Consider the following 22,150-nt stretch of genomic DNA (forward strand, 5'->3'; position numbering starts at 1 on the left):
CTTCAACCTGTGAATAGGAGTGCTTGTAGTTCAGTGGAGTGTTCTCTCAACTCTTTCTCTTCAGGGCTTCATGTAACTCAGGCTGGCCTCAAACGTGCTTTGTAGCCTATAATTCCAGCACTGTGAGGCAGAGGTAGGAAATGAAGAGTTCCAGGATGTGTGTGTGTGTGTGTGTGTGTGTGTGGCGTGCGCGCGCGCACACACACACACACACACACACACACACACACACACACACGGAGGGAAGGTGGGGAGGGCGGGGAAAATATTGTAGATCAGCCTGGACTATAGAAGCTCTTGTCTCAATGAAAACAAGCTCCAAATTGTAATGCCTGTTTTGCCAACAAATGTTAGCAAGGTCATGGGTTGGGTTTACATATTAGTGTAGTGACTTACAAGGGAATGCTCCTCTTGGTATCATTAGGGAAAAAAAGGTAAGTAAATCTCTATGAGCACTTTGTCTAGTCCATGTGTTATACAGATGGGATGCTCCTTCAGGAAGGATGCAAGTTGGGATAAATGACAGGACATTTATCATTACAATGATCAGTTCTTTTGAAAACGATGACACAGTCTAATAATGGTGTGTGTGTGGGTGTGGGTGTGTGCGCGCGCGCGTGTGCGCGCGCGGCGAGCTGGCAACTGATGGCTGGATGGACAATGCTCCCTGCAGCAAATAAATTCTGACCATCCCAATAGGAGCTAGCCCATGCAGGTAGCATATTGCCTGGCTACATATTAATGGAGTCTACCAGTGGACTTGGTGCTTTCGGAACACAGCCAGAGGGTTGCAAGCACTCCCACAGTTAAGGACAGGTGGCCTATGGTGCTATCAACCAGAGGAAGTACTTATCTCAATGGCTGAAGGCGGGCTTTACGTTGCTGCACTCCCAATACTGTGCATTTGAGGGCAGGTGGTATGGATTCAACACAGAGCTTCATGCAGGGTAAGCACACGTTGAGCTACACACATTCCATCTCCACTAACCATTTTTCACTACGCGTTGAGTCATACTTGGCGTTAGACACGACTGTGGGCAAAAGGCAAGAGAAAAGACGTCCTGCCTTTAAAGAGACTACGTTCTTGGTGGGTAGTGCTGGTTAAAGGTACGGAAAATAAAAGCAGTGGAGAAGGTGTACTCCGATGGGACTTCTGCGGAGACCTGAAATGCAGGAGCTGGACGTGGTGGAGCTGGAGAGGTGTTCTGCCCAAGGGAGCGGGGTGAGCGAAGGTTGCAGAGGTGGGCGCCGGCGTCCTGAGCGGCCAGCTGGCCTCGCAGCGCCGGGGGGCCGGTCTCTCGAGGTCGCGGCCGGCTGAGCCGGTCGCACCGCGCAGGGGGCCGGCCCGGCGAGCCCTCCCCGCGCGCCAGCAGGGGCGCGATCGCTGCACCGCCCCGCGGCCACCACTAGGCGGCGGGCGCGGCGAGCGCCCTGCTCCCAGCGTCTCCCAGCCGCGGAAGGAGGGGACCGGAAGGAGCCGCCGCGGCTGCGGGAAGTGAGGAGCGGGAGGCGGGGACCCACCTGGAAGCGCCGCGGCGCCGCGGTGGAGCTTCCTGCGGCGGAGGGAGCTGGAGCCAGTGCGGCGGCCGACGGCGGCCACGCGGGCGCGGGCGGCGCCTCCCCGAGTGGCCCGCGGTGGCCGGCCCCCCGCGAGAGGTAAGCGGGGTCCCGGGCGCGTGGCGGGGGCCGACGCGGAGGCGCGCGGGCCCGCAGCCCCTCGGACCGTGCGCGGGGAGGGGGTGGCCGAGGCGGCGGCGGCGGCGCCCCCACGTGGGCCGGGCGCGCGCGCTCGCTCGCTCGCGGCCGAGGGGGCGGGGAGGCCTACGGGGACGCCGGGCGCGCGCGCGCTCGGCGGCCCACGTGACGGGCACGTGACCCGCGGCCGGGTCGCGCTGGCTTCTCCGCGGCGACCGGCGGGTGGCGGAGGGCTCAGTTCGGCTCCCTGCCCTTCTTCTCCCTCTCAGGACCCAGAGGAGGCGAGCAGGGCCGGGAAGGCTCGCCTCTCCTCCGGCTTGCCGGCGCTCTGCCCCCCTATCCCCAGTGCGAACACGAAGCGCACTTTTCAAAGTTCCGAAGTAGCGATTCTCTTTTTTTTTTTCCTCCCCTCGCCGCCGCCGCCATGTTGGCTGCCGAGCGCGCCCGCGAGACGCCAACCTGGGTCGTTATCGCGAGATCTCCCGACTCTCGCGGGACCTCGCTGGCAGAGCGGTTGCGCCGGATGGCGGAGCCCGGGGTTCCGGGGGCCTGGGGACCAGTAACTCTTTTCCAGCAGGCAAGTTGTCAGGGAGGGGCCGGGGCGCGCGCCCGGGTGGCCGGGCGGCCGGAGCCCTTGTGCGCGCGCCTCTCCCCACCCCCCCGTCGCCCGCGGCCGTGCAGACCGGCGGTCCTGCCCAGCCGCCGCGCTCCTCCCGCCCCGGGCGCCCGCCACCTGCGGAGCGCTCCCGGCCGGCCGGCCCACCAGCCCTCCCGCCGCCTCGGCCGAGGTCGCTCGCAGGCGGTTTCTACCCCGGTTACCCTCCCTGCAGACATCGTCACTCGTCTGCCGCCCGTGGCTGCAGTATCTCTCTCCCCAGTCTCCCAGCAGGACGCGTAGCATCCGTGGCGTCCGGGTGTCCTTTAACCGCCCACTCGTGTACCGGGAAGTTCCTCGCTCCCGGGCTGTTGACAGTGGCTTTGGGCAGTGTCTGGGATGGGAGTCCCCTCGTCCCTGACAGTGCCCGAGGTCAGAATAAAATCCTTGTCGTTGTACCTGCTTTCTGACTCGCAGCGGTAGGGACGGGGCTCTTAGGTGTTCCCGACGTGACCGTTTTGGTATTCTGGGGTGCCGGGTTTTGCTCTGCAGGAAATAGTAGTGGGTTGTTTTGACTGAAATCCTGCCACTTCTTAAGTCTGAGGTCATAAGTGTCTTCGTAAGTGAATCGCTTTTTTCTACTTATAATAGCCACTCATAAGTCAGTTTACCATATTCGTTTTCATTTCTTTGAATTCAGAATTATGGGAGCCACATCGGGAGACTGGACAATTCATTCATAGTTATCCTCTCCGCCCCACCCCCTCGCTCTCTCTGAGATGGGCACACTGTTTCCCAGGATACTCTAGAGATGACTGGGTGGTCCCAGAGTAATGGCATTTGCCATCACAGCCAGCACATACCGTTTTAATTTTTCTTATCAATTATTTGTGTGCCTGTGTATCTTGGTTACTGTATGTGCACGGCTGTCTGTGGAGGCCAGAAGAGGGTGTCTGATCCCGAGGGTCTGGTATCACAGGAGTTTGTTAGCTGCTCAGAGTGTGGGGATCTGAACTTTGGACCTCAAGACAGAGCAGCAAGCACTCTTAACCACTAAGCTGTCTGTCTCTTCTAAACTACATACAGAAAGGTAGAGTAAAATGCTCTGTATTCTGTTTTACAGACTTCCCGGTTTTCTACCCTGAACCTGATTATTTTGTGGGCCATGCTTTGTCCTAAGTTGTCAGGGCTAAGTTGGAGGGCTGATGCTGTAGTAAACTTTCACAGCATTTGCAAGCAGCGGATTATCCACTAGATAAAAATCATGTAGTGTGAGATCTGTTGTCAGAACTCAAGTGTAGATAACTTGGTGGTCTATACTGAAAGTATCTAATATCTCCAGTAATAGAGCTTTTATGGTTTCTTTGGTTTGCAATGGAAATGCTCTAGGGCACTGGTAGCTTTGCACACAGAAAGTTCTTTTAAAACAAAGATTTAAGGAAACTTACCACTTGAGTTTTTTTGTTGTTGTTGTTTTTTTCCAGACAGGGTTTCTCTGTGTAGCCCTGGCTGTCCTAGAACTCACTCTGTAGACCAGGCTGGCCTTGAACTCAGAAATCCACTTGCCTCTGCTTCCCAAGTGCTGGGATTATACGCATGCACCACCACCACCCGACGAGTTTACAATTTTTTTTTTGTTGTTGTTTTGTTTTTTTGTTTTTTTTTTTTTCGAGACAGGGTTTCTCTGTATAGCCCTGGCTGTCCTGAAACTCACTCTGTAGACCAGGCTGGCCTTGAACTCAGAAATCCACCTGCCTCTGCCTCCCAAGTGCTGGGATTAAAGGCATGTGCCACCATTGCCCAGCCTTGTCCTAAGTTTTTAAAAAGATGTTTATTTTGTATATGCCCCAGTGCTGTGGTCACGGAGGCCTTGAGGGTCAGAGAAAGATTGTCAACAGTGGAACCAAAGGCTCCTCTGGAAGAGCATACGTGCTGACGTATGTCTTCTAGCCCCTCAGAGGAACAGCAGTTTAATCAAGTCACTAGAGTGACAGACCTCGCACTTAACCAATGTCTGCTTAAATTAGAAGCACTAAATATCTATCATTTTGGTCATTACTCCTCTGGAAAAACATACAGCGATAGAGTTCTGTTTTAAAAATTTTTAAACTAGGTAATGTAGCTCATGCTATACCGGAACTTAATGAGCCTCTGGAATTCAGAGACAGCAGGCATTCACTACTTCCATATTTAATAGACAGGTTGAAGTAAAAAAGTAATTGTACATGACTCAAGTGGTCTTTTTGTTTGTTTGTTTTTTTAATTAGTGCAGGTAGGGATATTGAGAAACAGGCTTGTTGAGAGTTACAACATAGAGAAGGTGAAAGAAATCTAGGTTGACAGTGAGGTGGAGCTGTCCCTGTTAAAGTTAGGGATGTGGATAGGTCAGAGTAGACAGCCCATTGACCTTGAGTTGACCCCTTAGGAAAGAGTACTAGAGACAAGTTCTTTTGGGGGCTGGGGGTTATTTTGGGACAGGTTCTTACTGTAGAGCCCTGGCTAGCTTGGTATCTGTGTGCAGACTGCTGGCTTTGAACTCCTGGCAATAATTCCACCTCTAACTTTAAAAGAATACAGAGTGAACCACTATACCCAGCTCTTAAACGTCTCTTAGACAATTGTATAGGTTACCTTCAAATTGCACTAGATATCACTTGTAATACAGGTCAGCAGGTGAATGAAACTTTGTAGATTACTTCATAAACTATTGAGCTGGATATGATGTGGTGGTTTATGCTTTTAAACCCAGCGTTCAAGAGGGTGAGGAAGGAGGATCTCTTGAGTTTTAGACCAGCTTGAATGACTACATAGTGAGTTCAAAGCCATCCTGGATGATGAGTGAAACCCAGTATCACATACCTAGAGGGAAAAAAGTCAGCAATGTATTTGAAAGTCCCACTTTTGCAATTGTTTTTGAAAAGTTATCCACCTAAGTTTAGCATAATAATGATTGGTCTATTGCGTGGGTTAGAGAATAAGAAATCTCCTATGGGCCCAGTGGTACAGGACTTTAAACCCAGTACTTGGGAGTCAGAGAGGTGAATATGCATATGAGGCCAGCCTGGTCTATAGAGTGAGTTCAAGGGCAGCTACACAGAGAAACCAGTCCTCAAAAACAACAAAAGAACTTCTGTTATACAAGCTGGTTTTGGTGGTGAGTTTTGTAGATTACCAATCTTTTACAAGTAATTTACTTTGAGGTTGAGAAAAATTCAGGGAAGAGGAAAAAAGTGTTTTACATGGAATCGTTCATACAGTTTATAGTAAAGTACACGACCAGAAATATCAATGAAAATGTGTTGCAGGTGCTTTAAAAAGAAAACTAATTTCAAGTAAAAGTTCAGTTTAAGCTATAAGTAACAATTGTTATGAGGTGTTTTTGGCAGCATTTAGTATAATTGTGATACATTTTTGTATACTTTGCTGTAATTAGAACTCTGGTAAGTGTTTGGTTTCAGACCCTAGACAAGGGTCTGAGGTGCGTGTTTACACACCAGAGCTGACCTTAGTCTCCCTCCCTGCCATACCCTGCCCTCAACCCTGAACCTTGCAGCCCAGGGGCTGGGCTGCCCTTCCTCCAGGCTCTTTTATAAAATCAGCTTCTTGCTATCCCTCTTCTCTCTGTGGCCACACCCTTTTCTCTGCAACCCATTTTCCCTATGGCAATTTCCCTGACTTCAGTCCTTGGGGCCAGCTGCCCGAGAGCAGCTTCCCAATAAACCTGCCATTAATATAATCTAATCTGTCTTGAATTGGCTCATTTCGGTAACCACTGTCATACTAGAAAAAAGTGTATGTATATTAGTCTACTTTGCAAAGTCTGAAAGGTGTGTGTGGGTTTTAAAACTGGCTGTCTGGACTTGGCATTTTTGTTTGACACTGCACTTCTTAACCTTTCTATCTTCTTCCTGTGGTATTGTATAATAGTTTCTATCTTGTCAGGTAAGTGAGTTCTGTACCTTTCCCTGAGGACCGCATTGTTGCATGACAGGTCAAGCTAGTTATTTAGCCCACTCCTCCCCCTTTGTGCCGCACTGGGAACTGAATCTAGGACCTCAGGCGACCTCAGGCGAACTAGGGAAGCATTACTTCTGGACTATATATAATTCCAGTTTTTATGTCTTCCCACCTTCTGTGTTTTGAGGCAGAGCTTCCACAGAAGGCTGGCCTAGAGCTCCTTTTCCTCCACTGCCCAAGAGATGGGTCTATTGGTGTGTCCCACTATACCTGATTTTATTTTGGATTTTTGAGATAAGGTTTCTCTATAACCTTGTGCCTTGTGCCTTTTCTTTTCTTTCTTTCTTTTTTTTTTTTAAGCTTAGTGTCTTTAAACATTTGTAACATAGTAAAGAGAGATTCTGGGTCTTCAAAATCATTGGTAACCCAAGTAGTCTTACACATCACTTCATGAGAGAGAGGTCTTGTATGTAGAAGTTAGAGGACAGCTTGAAGGCAGTTGGTTATCCTACCAGGTAGGTTTCAGATTGAATTCAGATTGTCAGACTTGATGGTCCCACTAGTTGTCTTGTAGTTGATTTAGAAGTTCAGTAACTAGACCCAGTTACACTACTCTTTCTTTTTTCCCTCCTCCCCTTCCTTTTCTTTCTGTACTTAGGATCAACCTTTGTACCTTGTACACCCTAGTGCTGTACATACCATTCAGCTAAATTCCATAGCCTAATTTTGCTTTTCTTCTAACTTAGTAGTTAGGAAGCAAGTTTATGTATTTCATAAATGAAGTAAAATAATGCTTTGGGTTTATTCATACGGCTGTATTGTCAAGATTATTTTCTTAGAAAAGATCTGTGTTTTGTGATATTACTTTATTAATATCTCTTTAAGAACTTTGTGATTACCTCCCTGTTAGGTCTCACAAACCCAGGACAAATGGCAAGCTGAGGTGCCTATTTAATACATTAAAGGGGACCTTGTCCGTCATCCAGCAGCCTTCTGTCATAACTTCCCCATACCCTACACTTCTTCATCCTGCCCCCAGCTGCCCTTCCTGATAGAATCTAGTCATTTTGGTTACCCATCTTTTTGTATACCTTTTACCCTCTTGGTCTCCTGGTCTCCTCCTGACTTCTGCCCTCCCCCAACTCCTCACTGACCACAGGGTTGTGTTCACTCTGGACCCTCACAGATGTCTCTGCCTGACTATGCTCTCCCTTTTATGTATTATAAAATTTTCTTCTCCACCATACCTAGGAGCAGTCATGTTATTTTTATATTCAACCCATCTCCAACACATACACGCACACTGTCCCTCACTCTTTCCAGACAGTGTCTCATGTACTGTAGGCTGGCCTTGAACTTGCTATGTACTCTGTAAGGTTGGTCTTAAATTCTTGAACCTCCTGCGTCCTCTCCCTGTGCTTCCACACTTAGAACTGTAATACTTTTCTGTACTGACTCTAACCTTTACTCCAGACCTTTCATCTTCCCCCCCACTGGGCCTCCACATGCTAGGTCAGTGCTCTGCCACATAGTCTCACCCCACCCCCACCCCCTACACTAATACACTTAAGAGTTCTTACTTGAACTGTTCCCACCAAATATAAACTTGTGTTGTTTTTACAGTAATGTTTCTTTGCTTGGGGAGAAGTTTTGTTTTTTTCCCTGCCATGATTTTTTATAAATGTGTAAATACTGTTAAAGTGTGATAAGCATAGAAAGTCTTCAGATTTGCACAGCTGAGTGGATTTGCATAGGGTGAGCTCAGTGGTAGATATCGCCGGGAAACCCATCCTCCTAGCTAGTAACCCTCCCTCCCTTACCCCAGGGAAGCCCATCCTCCTCCTAGCTAGTAACCCTCCCTCCCTTACCCCAGGGAAGCCCCAGGACACGTGCCATCTTGTTTGCTTCTTAGCATAGAATCTTGTAGCATGGGCTTTATTGTGTTTGCCTTTTTTTACTCAACATTGTGAGATTCATCTGTTTTAGCTTTACTTCATTTTGTGGCCTGAGAAAGTATAAGGTTTCAACACTAACTCAGATGTTTTTCTCACAAATGTCACAGTTTTCAAGAAGTATGAGGGCTGTCAAAGAAGAGCTGCATTTGCACTGGTAGAATATACTTGTTTTATTGTCGCTGAAGTAAGCCGTGTAGTTTTAGTTTGGTCATTAACTCCTTACAGCAATACCTCACTTTGTTTTGAAGGTTGGAGTCCAGCATTCCTGACTAGTTAGTGCCTCTTCATTATTTGGTAGCTTGCTTTACATTCTTGGAATTCCTTGGGTACTAGTGATTGTTGTGCCAGTTTGGGGGTTGCTTGTAGAATCTTCAGTTATTATAAAGTCTGCTGAGAGATTCCACTAAGGAAAATCCTGATTTAAATTAAACTGCTCTGCATTCACAATGTTGATGTACCTAGTAGTGTGCAGACTCAAGGGAGACCCTTACTCATGATCAGATGGAACTTTCTTAGCAAGAATTCCTCCTTTATGTTCTTCCACTTTATGAGAAAGCTTTGTTACTGTGGTTTTGCACTTATTTTAAACATTCTTTGACTGCTGAGCTCTCCAGCTCTGTCTGAGCTCTCTAGCTCTGTCTGGTTTTAATGCAACATTTAGGAGAACATGATGTTATGGTTAATGGAAGACAGAGTGATTGTTAGTTATTTATCAATCTTGATAAGTATATGTGCTTGTGTGTTGCTAGTGATGAAGCCCCGGGCCTTGAGCAGATATTCTTGTATTCAGCTATACTGGGTCATAAATGCCTTTTTCTGGGGCCTTTTTGTGTGTGTGTGTGTGTGTGTGTGTGTGTGTGTGTGTGTGTGTGTCTGTCTGTCTGTCTGTCTGTCCCCATCCATCCATCTGTCCGTCTTCTCTGTGTCTCATGTAGCCCAGGATAGCCTCAAACTCATTATGTAGCTGAGGATAACTTTGAACTCCTGGTCCTTCTGCCTCCACCTCTACCTCCCAAATGATATTCCAAATGATATTTGGCCCATAAATGCTAGCGTTATTGAACTAGTCGGAGCATTTTCCAGCTTGACTTTAGCTACTTGCACACTTTTCTGTTAGCTGCCTTTGACCAAAAAAGTTTTGATTAATTTGTAACTATAAGTCACAGGTTCTCATGGCTTGCTATGCTTCATAAATCACTTAAAAGGTTGTTTTTTGTTTTTGCTTTTGTTTGTTTGTTTTTTTGGTTTTTCTAAGACAGGGTTTCTCTGTATAGCTCTAGCTGTCCTGGAACTCACTCTGTAGCCCAGGCTGGCCTCGAACTCAGAAATCTGCCTGCCTCTGCCTCCCAAGTGCTGGGATTAAAGGAGTACGCCACCACCGCCCAGCTTACTTTGGTTTTGAGGCAAGATTTCATTAGCTAATCCCAGATGGCTCTGAACAGAAAATCTTTCTGCCCCAAATGACCAAATGTTGGATCATGGTATGTACCACTGCACCATGCATGCTTGGTTTGAGTTTTGTTGTTTTGCTTTTTAAGACAAAGTATCTCTAGGCACCTTGTCTAACCTCAAGGTCAGGGTGCTCTTTGTCAGTCATCCATATACCATGGACACCGGCCATACCTGACTTTTTTACATTTTTAACTCCTGGGGTTTTGTGGCTGTGCCGTTAGTGTTTGGGGGTAGAGATAATTCCCCACTATTATCTTTAGCAACCCGAGGCGCTCCCCTAGAACATCATGGTTCACACTGAACCATGATCTATAGCTTTGACTCTGAAAAGAATTTTAGGACTGGCTAACTCATGAAGCAGTTGTAAATTTGATTAAGGGTATTTTATTTCAACACAGGCTTCAGTGTGAGAGCAAGGCCAAAAAGAGATACCCAGAAGAAAGCAAGGAGACTGCAGTATGGGCTTTGCTTAGATGAGTCCTTGGGTTTTGTAGGATTTTGGTTGAATTGAAAGTTGCTATCTTATCACTGGTTTACCCTTGAAGGCACCTGATAGGATTATAATTGTTTAACTAGAAGCCTAGTCCCATGAGTAATGGGAAAGTAGGATATCTTTACTGCTAGTAGGTTTTTTTCTTAGTTTTATTTTATGTGAATGAATACCTGGTGTCCTTGGAAGCCAAAGAGGATATAAGATCCCACATGGGTGCTGGGAATTGAACCCAGGTCCTCTGGAAGAGCAGTCAGTATCCTTAACCTTAACTACTATTCTTCTTTCTCCAGCCCCTATTGTAAACTGTTCTTTTTGAGAGTCTCTGGCCCTGTCTAGGGAAAGGAGTGAGGCCTTGCCCAAGGTCCTGTATGTTCAGAACTCAAGGTCATTTCTGTATCAACATAAAATATCTATATATGGGAAATGTGTTGATAGGCCTCTGTAGCAAATGTTTACGTCCTTAGTTATTGAGAGACTCCAGTCAGAATCTGGGATTATGGACTCCTTTTTTTCTGTGCCCCCATAGTTTCCCAGTTTTCTGTTACATGCTTCTGTGCAAGGGACTCCTTAACACTGAAGTATTTGAAGAAAATGTTTGGCATAATTTTAAGATTTAGTTTGTGAACTAAATAAACAACCATATACTATTAATAAAAATTCTCACAGCATTAGCTACATTTTTGGTTTTGCTGGTAATCTGGAAGTTGAAAAGAATGGAGACTGGAGATGATTCAGGTGTTGCTCCTGTATCAGGGCTGAACACCTGGGTTCAGTTTCCAGCTGCCATCCTTATCACAATCATCCCTAACCACAGTTCCAAGGGGGCCTGGCATCGCCCTCTTCTGACCTGTGCAGGCATCAGGCCAAACACTCATGCACAGAATAAGCTTTTAAAAAATTATTTTTCCTTTATTCATATTTTGTGTGTGTGTGTATTTTGCCTGCAGGTCTGACTGTGCATCACTTGTGTGTAATGCTTACAGAGCCAGAAGAAGTATCCTCTGCATCTGAATTCACGGATGGCCATGAGCTGCCGTGTGGGTGTTCTGGAAGAGCAGCTAGTGCTTTTCTTATACTGCAGAGACATTGCTTCAGCCCCAAAGGGAGGGTTGTTTGTTTTTAAGTTTAAGAGAGTTGCTGATATAGCATGGGTTTTCATCACTGAAGAATTTGGAATTGGCCATGATTGAACACCTGTTTGTGGGTAGTCAGCCCTTTTTATAGTTATGGTTTTGGGTGGTATAGTATAAAGCACATGGGTTTGAAACCTGAATTTCTGACTCTAGCCCTATTAGCTCTGTATGTTTAAGCAAATTCCTATATCTCTTAAGTTGGAGGCGAGCCTTATCTACATAAGGAGATAGTTCCAGGCAAGCCAGGGTTACAAAATGACCTACAAAATCATGAGAGCTCACCTCACTACCCAAACAGATGAAGGACAGGCGATTCACAACTGTCTGTAACTGTAACATCAGGGGTATGACAGCTCTGAGCTCTCCAGGCACTGGACTGTACAGTACAGACGTCATCTGCTGAGATAGGGCCTTTCTATAGCCCTGGCTATCCTGGAACTTGTGTCATCTGTGCAATACTGGTTATGCTATAGGCCAGACTGGTTAGAAGAATTCCTCCCTGGGAATCTTCCCAGGTGATCCTAGGGCCAAGTTGATAAAACCAACTTCACAATGTATTCAAAGCCATGGAGGAACTACTCAGAAGTTGTCTTTGTTCCTTTTCTTTTCCCCCATCCACTCCTCCACTTTAGAAACTTCTTTTTTAATATGGAAAAATAGTTAGCTACCTTACTCGAGACACCTTCCTCTCCATCACTAAAAGGGACAGCAATCAGATTAAATCTTTTATTTGCCATGTGTTTATTTTTAAAATCTGCGTTTAAAATGCAGTCTTGATGAGTGGGTGTGAAAGGGGGAATGGGATGACAACAAATGCACAAACATGTTTTGAGTCTTCCCACCAGCTGTGGTAGGTGCTGGAAATGGTGCTACTATGAGTTCTGGGAGGTGTGGGGAACGGAGGAATCTTGGGAACAGTAGTGCCTACTTTGGCTTTTTGTTTTGTGTACATATATAGAAGTTTTAGAATATTAGGCCAGATCCTCTGGCACTGCAGTTGCAGACAATGGTAAGCCAGGACTTGAACACAGGCCCTCTGAAAGAGCAGTCTGTGCTCCTAACCACTATGCTACCTCTCAGCACTAGAAGTTTTGATTAGAAAAACTTTACAGTTGCTGAGGACTGAACTTATCTTTGGTACATGCTGGTAACTTCCTTAGTGCTGGGCTGCGCCCCAGCCCACAGAAGTGATTTTTGTTTGTACGCTCTTATGTTTCTTATTGAAACATGAAACACATGACTCTCTTTTGCTTCTTTAAAATTTTTAAATTTAGTAGAAGTTTTCTGTATTTAAGGTCGGTTTAAGAGACAATACCATTTTCTATTTAATTGTTATAACTTTGTCTCATTTTTATTGTCTTCCCAACCATAATCCAAAAATTTTGAAGGTAGAGGTTATCATGGTCTCAGTAAGTAGCCAGAAGTTAATCTCTTATCCAGCTTGCTGCACATAACACTGGGTAGGAATTTAAAGGCTTCTAAGCAGCTTAATTAAATTTCACTAAGCCCATTCTCTGACTTGTCTATCCACCTGCCTATTACAGTGACAAGCTTTCCTGGGCTCACATTTCTGCTTTTATACCAACTGGCACTGAGACATTACACTTTTTTATGACTAAAATGAAAATGCTCAGAAGATATGGAGGGCAGTGTGCACAATCCATGAGATGAGTCATGTTTTTAGGAAGTGCAGGTTGCAAGTCTTCCCTTTTTAAAAAACCATTTAAATTGTGTGCACGCACACACACACACACACACACACACACACACACACACACACACATGTGCAAGTGGGCATATACCATATAAGCTATGGTACATGTTCGTCACCATTTATGTCCCAAGAATCAAACTCAAGTTATCGGGTTTGATGGCAAGCACCTTTACCCACTGAGCCACCTCACCAGTCCTTACTCACTGAGCCACCTCACCAGTCCTTACTCACTGAGCCACCTTACCAGTCCTTACTCACTGAGCCACCTCACCAGTCCTTACTCATTTTGAGACAGGATCTCTCTCACACTATACATTGGACTAGGCTACCCTCAAACTCTTAGCAGATCCTATTTCAGCTCCAGGAATGGTAGGATGACAGACATCTCTCAATTCCCATCTAACGTGTTAAGCTGCTGCAGTTCATGTATGTGTTGATTGGTACAGGGGTATTGGAGTGATGGGAGACCCTGCCTGTGTCATCTTTCGTAGAGCTTTCCAGAAGGAATCTGAGGAGGAGGCACCATAGCCTGAGCCTAGAGAAAGCAGCCGCAGCATGGTAAAGGAAAGAGATAGGGCGTGACCTGGGCAGGGAAGCCTGTAGCTAAGTGGTAGAGGACTCTGCTACCGGTGTGAACTCACTGAAGTCTCCAGCCCCACAACATAAAAGTTATCTCGTGTGCTCTCTGATCTTGAACCTTGTCAAGTTAACTCAGTGTGACTCAGCAGTAAACTAGGAATCCTCATAGTAATTGTGATGTATATTAAATGAAATCTAGAATACATATGTGTAATAAAGAATTATTTAAAAATTTTTGTGAGAGTGTGGTAGGTGAGACAGTTTGTGTGGAAGTCACAGGACAACTAGTTTTCCTCCTGCCAGTAGGTGGGATACAGGCAAGCACCTTTTTTTGCTGAGGCATCTCAACTGGCAGGAAACATTAGTATTTGGTATTATGAAATAGAAAATAGTAAAATGAGATTTGCTTAGATTTAGGTATTTTATATAGAGGAAACTACAGAAATAACCCATCCAGGGTAAATTGGAATGAAAAATATTAAAAGCCTGGAGAGCTCAGGATAGTTTGCTTGAGGTTGGAGACGATGACTGGTGAACTGGCAGTGGTGAGCTGGAGAGGTTACATAGGACCCTTAGAACAACAGGCTTTGCCTCAGCTTCCAAGAGCTCAAAGTGCTGCTAGATACACGGACTTTACATTGCGGAGAAGAGATGTGAAGCTGCTGTACCACAGTAGGCTCCCATGAGTGCTGGTGGAGACAGCCACAAGTCCTTTTAATAAACTAAAAGGATGTGAAAAGCTCTTCACACTCTCACCAACAGTCTAAGTGTGTTTAAATGTAAGCCTCCCCCTGGGACCTGAAGACACTTGAGACATACAGAAATGATGGTGACAAAGTCACTGAGAGCCTGAAGGTTTAGCTCAGGAGAACTGACCTTTGAAAGAAAGGAAATTAAGTTGATTGTTTTCTTCAGAAGCTGGCATGGTGGGACATGCCTGTACCTACTGTCCAGGAGTCAGTGAAGAGTATGAGGACAGCCTGTCTCCAACTGCAACAGTAGTTCACTTTGTGACAGATGGCATAATGAAGTGCACATCACCTAACAAGTATAAAGTTAGCTCAAGTATGTGTGTGGTGTTGAGTAGGTTGGGTGGCAGGAAAAAAGAGTTAAAAAAGTTACTTTGGGCCGGTGAGATGGGTTAGCCAGAAAAGGCATGTGTTTTCAAGTTTGCCATTTTAGTTTAATCCCTAGGACCCATGTGGACGCAGACATTGTGGCATGTTAGTATCCACACATGTACAGAAAGTCAGTCATTCTCTCAGATGGTTACTTCCTGTGGTCTTAGTTTGAAATAGAGGGTGTTTCATAATGTCAAACATTCTCATACTTAGGAGAGTAGGCCAAGTAGGTATGAGAATTGGAAAGGCCGGTGGTACTTGGAGCTTTAGTACAATTTGGAGTTTGTATTGACACTGGCAGACACTTTGCTATATGGACCTCTAAGTTCAGGAGGGAAATGTACAGCTGTCATTTAGTCCTAGGGGAACCTTCAGTAATGAAATTACGGCAGAGTTGTAAGAGCAGGCCCTGAAAGAATACTCAACTTCGGGCTGGTGAGATGGCTCAGTGGGTAAGAGCACTGACTGCTTTACCGAAGGTCCTGAGTTCAAATCCCAGCAACCACATGGAGGCTCATAACCATTCATAATGAGGTCTGACACCCTCTTCTGGTGCATCTGAAAACAGCTACAGTGTACTTACGTATAACAATAAATAAATAAATCTTTAAAAGAAAATAGAGATATTACATATTTAAAAAAAAAAAAAGAATACTCACTTCCCAGGCAGGATAGTTAGTTCACAGTCTTTTCAGTTTGCTCTTAACATACCCAGTGCCTTAGTTCTATTAGGATTGCCTTTGAAATCTAAATTGAAGTGTGTAATTTCTTGCCTCTCTCCCACTGAAAACTTGGCCATTATTTCTCCTCTGGCCTGTCTCAGAACAAACAAACAAACAAACAAAAGTTGAGCCCTGTTACTGTTCTTGATCAGAAGTTTCTCAGTGCTTCTGTCTCATGAGGAAGTCCACAGTCCTTGCTGTGGCCCAGCAAACTCTGCATGATTGCAGATTGAGTTGAACATTTCAGGGACTGCCGTGGTACATTCTTCTTCAGTCATTTCTTGCTGCACTGTTGTTATTTGTAGAGAGAACACATTTTTATTCAGTTTATGACATAACATATACAGTATCTACCAGAAGTATCTGATAATATATAACATGTTTCTTTATATGATGTGTAAGTGTTGTGAAAGCATGAGATTTTTTGCCTTTTTACATTTGCAAAGCCCAAGACACTGCTGAGAATACAGTGGTTCCAGTTAATATTTGTTGAATGGATATAAATGAGCAATAGATTGAATCATAATCAAAAATATATTGAATCATGCCATTTTTTTCCCCTAAACTTGCTATTTCTTTAGTATTATATGTATTGTTACTTTCCTGTTAGGCATGAGTTTCAATTCATATAGCAGCCAATATAATCTTTGAAAAGTATTTATTAGATTGTGTTCTTTCTTTAAAATTCGGTAGAATATAATAAATAAGCCTTCAAGATAACATTTGAGAGGTTAAACATGTCAAATACAGAATAGATTTCCACATAGCCTGCAGAGCCATTTCTAGTTTGGGGCCTGACTAACTGAAGCCTTATTTTAGGGTATGTTACCCTTTGCCCACTAGATTTCAACCTTATTGGCATTCTTAAATGCCTTTTCCTATTTTATAGCTTGTTCCCACTACCCTAAACAACTTCTAAGATTTTATTATATAACCTAGATTGGTCTTGAACTCCTTATTATTCTGCCCGAGACTCCTGAGGACCGGGGTTATAGGTATGTGCCACCTTACATTGCTTTGTGTACTTTTCTTTATACAAACCTGTACTTTATATACATAGAGAAATTATAAAATTACAAAAATATATTATACTTAGATTAAATTCCACACTTGTGGAACCACAAACTTCTCTCTTTTTTTCTTCATTAGATGATTCTGATAGCTGTGTTTGAAAACCTGGTTTGTGTTTTAATCCAGATGTAGTTAGTGGGTGGTTAGCTCTAATTTTCAACTCGGCACAGTCTAGAGCCACCTAGAAGGGATTGTCACAAGAAATAGTCTTGGTCAGATTGTCTCATGGATATGACTGTTGGGGACGGGGGGATGTTGTCTTGTAAGAAAATCTGTTCCAAAGTATCTCTAGGTAGGGGATCCTGACCTGTGTGAGTAGAGAAACTGAGTTGACTTAAGCAAGCATCCATGCATTCACTCTCCTCTGCTATACCTGGATCTGACTAGCTACTTCAAGTTCCTCTTACTCTGACTTCTGATACAGTGATGGACTGCAACCTGGAATTAGGAGTTAAAGCAAGCCCTCCCCTCCTGCACCTCCTCCTCCCAGTTGGTTTTGTCAGGGTAGTTTATTACAGTAACAGAAGCAAACTAGCAGTTAGTTAATTACTGGAAAGATTTAGACTGGAATTAGGTAGAGATGGAAAAGCCAAGTATAATTTCTATGCTTATTAAAATATGTTGGTACTTGTGATACATAACCTTATGTAAAATTCAAAATTTGACAAAAACCAAATTGATGTTAGATGTCTGGTGGTTACTTTTAGGGAGTAGAAATGGCAGAGAACAAGATGGATTTAAGAGGGAACACCAGTATTCATGATCTGATTTATTCATTTTCTTAGTATGTTTTATAAGTATGTTTAAAAATCTAATCTTTATTCCAAAGGTGAAAAAAATGTAGGGCTTCCAGAAGCTTAAAAATAAGGTTGAAGTACTCCAAGTTGAGAATATTGCCATCTCTCAATGCCTGTCCAACTCTGGCATTTTACTTTCCTCTTAGCAATCCAAGTTAGTTGTCAATTCTTGACATGTACTATTTTCTGCCACAAACAAAGGGACAGAAGAGGAGTGTAGTGCTGTTTGTGGTCCATATGTAGAGTAAAGATCATAATTTGGGTCTATGACTTTCATGTCCAACTCTTCATGTAAAAGTAAGGAGTGGAGTTTGGGAGGAGAGTCTGGACTTAGTGCATAGATGAGGCTTCTGTCTCTCATTCTCTCCCTTCCTGTCTAGCCCCTGATGTGGCATGGGAAAGTGTTCATTCTGTGTGCATTCCTTGCCCCAAGAAGACTTTAACAGATCTGAGGCCTTCCACAGGGAAGTTTCTGATTAGCACTACTCTCAATCCAAGGTGGAAGGAATACCTTAGTAGGTTTTCTACAATCTTGTTCTCCATTTTGTATTGCTCTCTGCTCTGGTGCTTTATTTTGAGGGCTCCAGCTAGCACGACGTCCCCAAACTGTTGATACTCAAATTCTGGAAGGCCATTGTACTTGCTCTCACTTGCCTGCGCTTCTGGGTAGGATCCTTCACCAGGGGCCCAGGGCAGCAGGTGTTAGCTTTGTTTACAGACCACTGTCCTGTAGTAAAGTGTAAAATAATTTCCATACTTTTTAAAAATCAGATTTTTAGTTTATTTAATTTACCAATTTGAATAAAAAATGTAGTTTTAGGTAGCATCCAGTTTTTACCCTATTTACTCTGTGACCGGAGGTGAGTGAGAGTCCTTGGAAGAGACGTGGCTCAGAAGGTTTGTGTTTTTTTTTTTTTTTTTTTTTTTTTTTTCTTTTTGAGATGATAACTCCAGCATTAAGGGGCTTTCAAACTTCTGGTCCACACGGGCACCTGAAATCACATGCTCGTATCTATACTGACACACACATACATAATAAAATAAGAAATTGGCATACAGTTTTAAGGAGAGTGAAGTAGACAAATTTGTATTTCATGGGGACTGTTTTTTTTTTTTTTTTTTTTTTTTTTTTTTTTTTTTTTTTTTTTTTTTTTTTTTTTTTTTTTTTTTGTAGACTACATTTAAAGGGACAAGATTTAAGGCAGTTGTCTTAATTTTCCTGTTGCTATGATCAAAGGCTCTGACTAAAGCCACTTTAGGGGAGAAATGGGTTATTTCAGCTTACAATTCGAGGTTAGAAATTCATTATAGTGGGAAGTTAAGGCATCCGGAGTTTGAAGCAGCTGGTGCCATGTCTCCAGCCACAGAGAGCAGTGAGCTCATGCATACTGTGGCTCAGCTTGCTTTCTCCACTCAGTACAGCCTGAGCCCAAGCTCTGCTCCCGTCTGCAGAGGCAGGTCTTCCCATTCCATTTCACACTATGACCTCCACAGACATCTCAGCCCTACCTCCCAGATGACTCTAGAACTGATCAAATTCACAGTGAACAGTAGCCATCCACATGATTGATGTTGAAGGCCTATAGATGAAAATGGTTATGGGTGGCTATATTACAGAAGTGGGAAACAATTTGAGAACTATATAGAAAGAAGGTAATGCAGAACTTTTAGAATAGATTGTGACTTTTTATGCCTGAATCCCCTAAGTATTTGATAAAGATTTTTGTTGTCCCCTTTCATCATTTTCGATAGATATAGTTAGAAATAGTCTTTATACCACATGCTTAGTTGGATGCTTATGAACACTATAAAGTTTTAGAAGAAGCTGATAGAAAGTATGGCCAACATTCCAGTAGCAGCCCTGTATCGAGATGTCTTAAAGGGAAATAAAACTTCATATACTAATGTCTAGATATGTTGAGTCTGTGTTTCTTGATGGATTGGGTCTGGAATAGAAGCAGATACACAAAAGTACTCCACAGGTAAAATCTCTCTGGACTTCACAATAGTTCTCTGAAGTATGTGCAGTTTACAGATGAAGAAATGAATGTCAACAAAGTGACTGTCAGTGACAAAATCAAAATCCATTTGTTACCAAATCTAATACTTCTTTCTGTTGAGCCATATTTCTGGACCCGTAAAAGGCATCTACCTTACCTTGTGCCTTTGAACATTCCAGGGAACTGGGAGAATAGGTTTTTGGGTTCTTTCAGGTTTTGTTTGTCTATGTTTTGGGGTTTTGTCGTGTTTTATAACAAATAGTTTTTTTTTTTATAGGAAGTAACTATGAAAGAGTGCCTAGGAAAGGTACTTATATCTTTGATCATTATTTTAATGCCTTTTACAGTTGACTGTTCTTTTAAAAAATCATGTTATACAACACATATACTTAGTATTTTTACTTAGAACAAATAGAGAATTGTGTATTAAAAATGAGTCTATTTTATGGCATTTTATTTGATTTTTCCCCCCTCCAAGACTTTAATAATACAAAATATTGCAGGATCTTGCAACTCTAGTTTAGGCTGGATTTTGTAATTAATTTTTAATAGTATTTGTGCGTATCCCCTTGCTTTGTGACCAGAGCTGATATTTTGTAGGGAAAGTTGCAGTAGTTTTCTTGAAGGGCTCTCGTGTGTCATGAATCTGAGGTCCTATAATCCAATGAGCACAGTAGTCTAGTGTTCAGTGGCAAGTAGCAGAGAAGAGAATTCTTTGCAATGAAGATTAGTTTTTAGATTTGCTGTTGAATGCTTGAATAGCCCATGAATTTTATTAGTACAGAAAAACAATCAAAGCTTTGTCGAATAAAATGAGGCTTTAAGAACTGGGATTACATAGCTCGCTTCTATTTTGTGCATTTAAGAAACAAATGGCTGTTTTTAAGCGCCTAGAAGTTGTAGTTACTAAAATAAAAGAATTCAAATGAAATGTTGTATTTGTTGTAACTCAAAAGTATTTTATCTGCTTCAGAAGGTAATACAGCATTTTTTTGTGGGATGCCTAACTTTGAGATCCGTGTAAATAAAGAAAGAGCATCTCAAAGGTGGTATGAGCATTTGGATCAGCTGCATTGCCTTATGTCCTGGAGTACTAGCTATAGCTGAGGATGACCTTGAACTACTGCTCTTCCTCCCATCTTTGCCTCAAGTGCTAGGATTACAGGGTGTGCCACTAGGTTTGACAGTCCTTTTATCCACAAAATAGGTATATGGTTACCTACATTTTTCTATATAGCTTTTTACTTTACTGTTGTGTAGGAATTGGGCAGGCATTGTGGCATCTTTCTATGATATATATGAGATAAGCATTAAGTCACACACTAAAGTGAGTGAAATGACTTTCCTTTTGAAACACAGTATTTGCCAGGATTCAAGCAATCCTTTTGTCTCATAAGCAGCAGCAACTTTAGGTGCTCAAGACTGAACCTGGTGACTTAGTTTGGGTTTTTTTTTTTTTTTTTTTTTTTTTTTTCATCCTTCTGATCACAGGAATGTCTCTCTTAGTTATGTTATTAGCAACAACTATAATTTTAAAAAAATTATTTGTTTGTTTCATTTCTTTTTTGAGACAGTTTTCTCGGTGTAGCCTTGGCTGTCCTGGAACTTGCTCTGTAGACCAGGCTGGTCTCAAACTCAGAAATCTGCCTGCCTCTGCCTCCAGAGTGCTGGGATTAAAAGGCGTATGCCACCACTGCCCAGCATTAAGGACTTTATTTTTAAGAAATGTTTACATAGCTGTGTTTGAGAGGTGTTTTTTAGGCTTGGGGTGTTGGGGTTTGACCTCAGGGCCCCTCATATGCGAAGTCTGTGTCGTTGAAATTATGTGTGTGTGTGTGTGTATAATACACACATATATATTTATGTATATATAATATGTGTGTGCATGCATATATATGTATATATATGTTTGTGTGTATACATATAGATCTCCTCAGCCCTTTTGTTATTTTGAGACCAGATTTCACTGTGTCCAGGATGACAGGATTTATATATGTAATTAGACTTCTGAGTGTTGGGGTTATATTCAGGAGCTAATATATACCCAGCTTCACTTTGAGTCATTAATTTCCTGCTTATTCTGATAGATTAGACCTGTAGAGAATAGTCTATAGTAAGATTACTATAAAAGAATAATTTATCAGACATGCATGTTTGCTTTGTTTGCATATGTGTATAATGCTAGAAATTAGACCTAAGAACTTACGCTTGGTAGACAGCGCTTTACTATTGGCCTGAACAATAACAAGATTGAATAGGCCCTGGATAGCTCCTATCAAGAGTTTAAAGGTTATGTTTAAGAACTCATGATATGCCACCCCTTCACATTTCTGTATGGGTCAGCATTAGGTGTCTTCAGTTGTTTTTCAACCTTATTTTTTGAGGTAAGAGTCACTCACTGAACCTGAAGCCTTGCCAATTTGCTAGGCATGCAGGCCATCCAGACATGTTAATCTCCCTGTCTCTTTCCAGCTTTAGGATTACAGGCATGTGCCCCTAGGGATCTGTGTAGGTTTCCTTTTTTGGTATACTTTATTGGGTTCTTGTACATCTACCTCTCTTCAAACCCTTATTCCACCCTAATCCCTTGCACTACCCCAGCACTCCCAACACTAGGTAGGAAAGAAAGAAGGTTAGAGGAAAAGGAGGTATAGTCCTCCTTAAGCTACCTACCGCTTATTAGGGGTATTGAGTTCCTTGGGGCAAGTCCAACTTTTTGTCAGACAACAACCAGGAGTAGAGGGAGCAGCAGTTTCTCCAGGCCCTCTCAGGTCTCTGCCACTTAAGACCCCAGAATTAAATTCTCTGCAGCTGGCAGAAATCACGCCCCTGCTAGTGAGCATGAGGCAAATCATAATCAGCTGCT

At 43.3% G+C, this 22,150-nt stretch overlaps 1 protein-coding gene across 1 annotated transcript in view; it reads left to right on the top strand.

The window, feature by feature from the left end:
- The first annotated feature begins 1,548 nt into the window (after positions 1–1,548).
- Zzz3 (zinc finger ZZ-type containing 3) overlaps positions 1,549–22,150 on the top strand; it is a 63,576-nt gene continuing 42,974 nt past the window's right edge. The window contains exon 1 of the mRNA XM_031375898.1: positions 1,549–1,656. The gene's annotated coding sequence lies outside the window, so the exon portion shown is untranslated. The remainder of the gene's footprint in view (positions 1,657–22,150) is intronic.

Source organism: Mastomys coucha, unplaced genomic scaffold, assembly GCF_008632895.1.
Source record: "Mastomys coucha isolate ucsf_1 unplaced genomic scaffold, UCSF_Mcou_1 pScaffold16, whole genome shotgun sequence".
Lineage (NCBI taxonomy): Eukaryota > Metazoa > Chordata > Mammalia > Rodentia > Muridae > Mastomys > Mastomys coucha.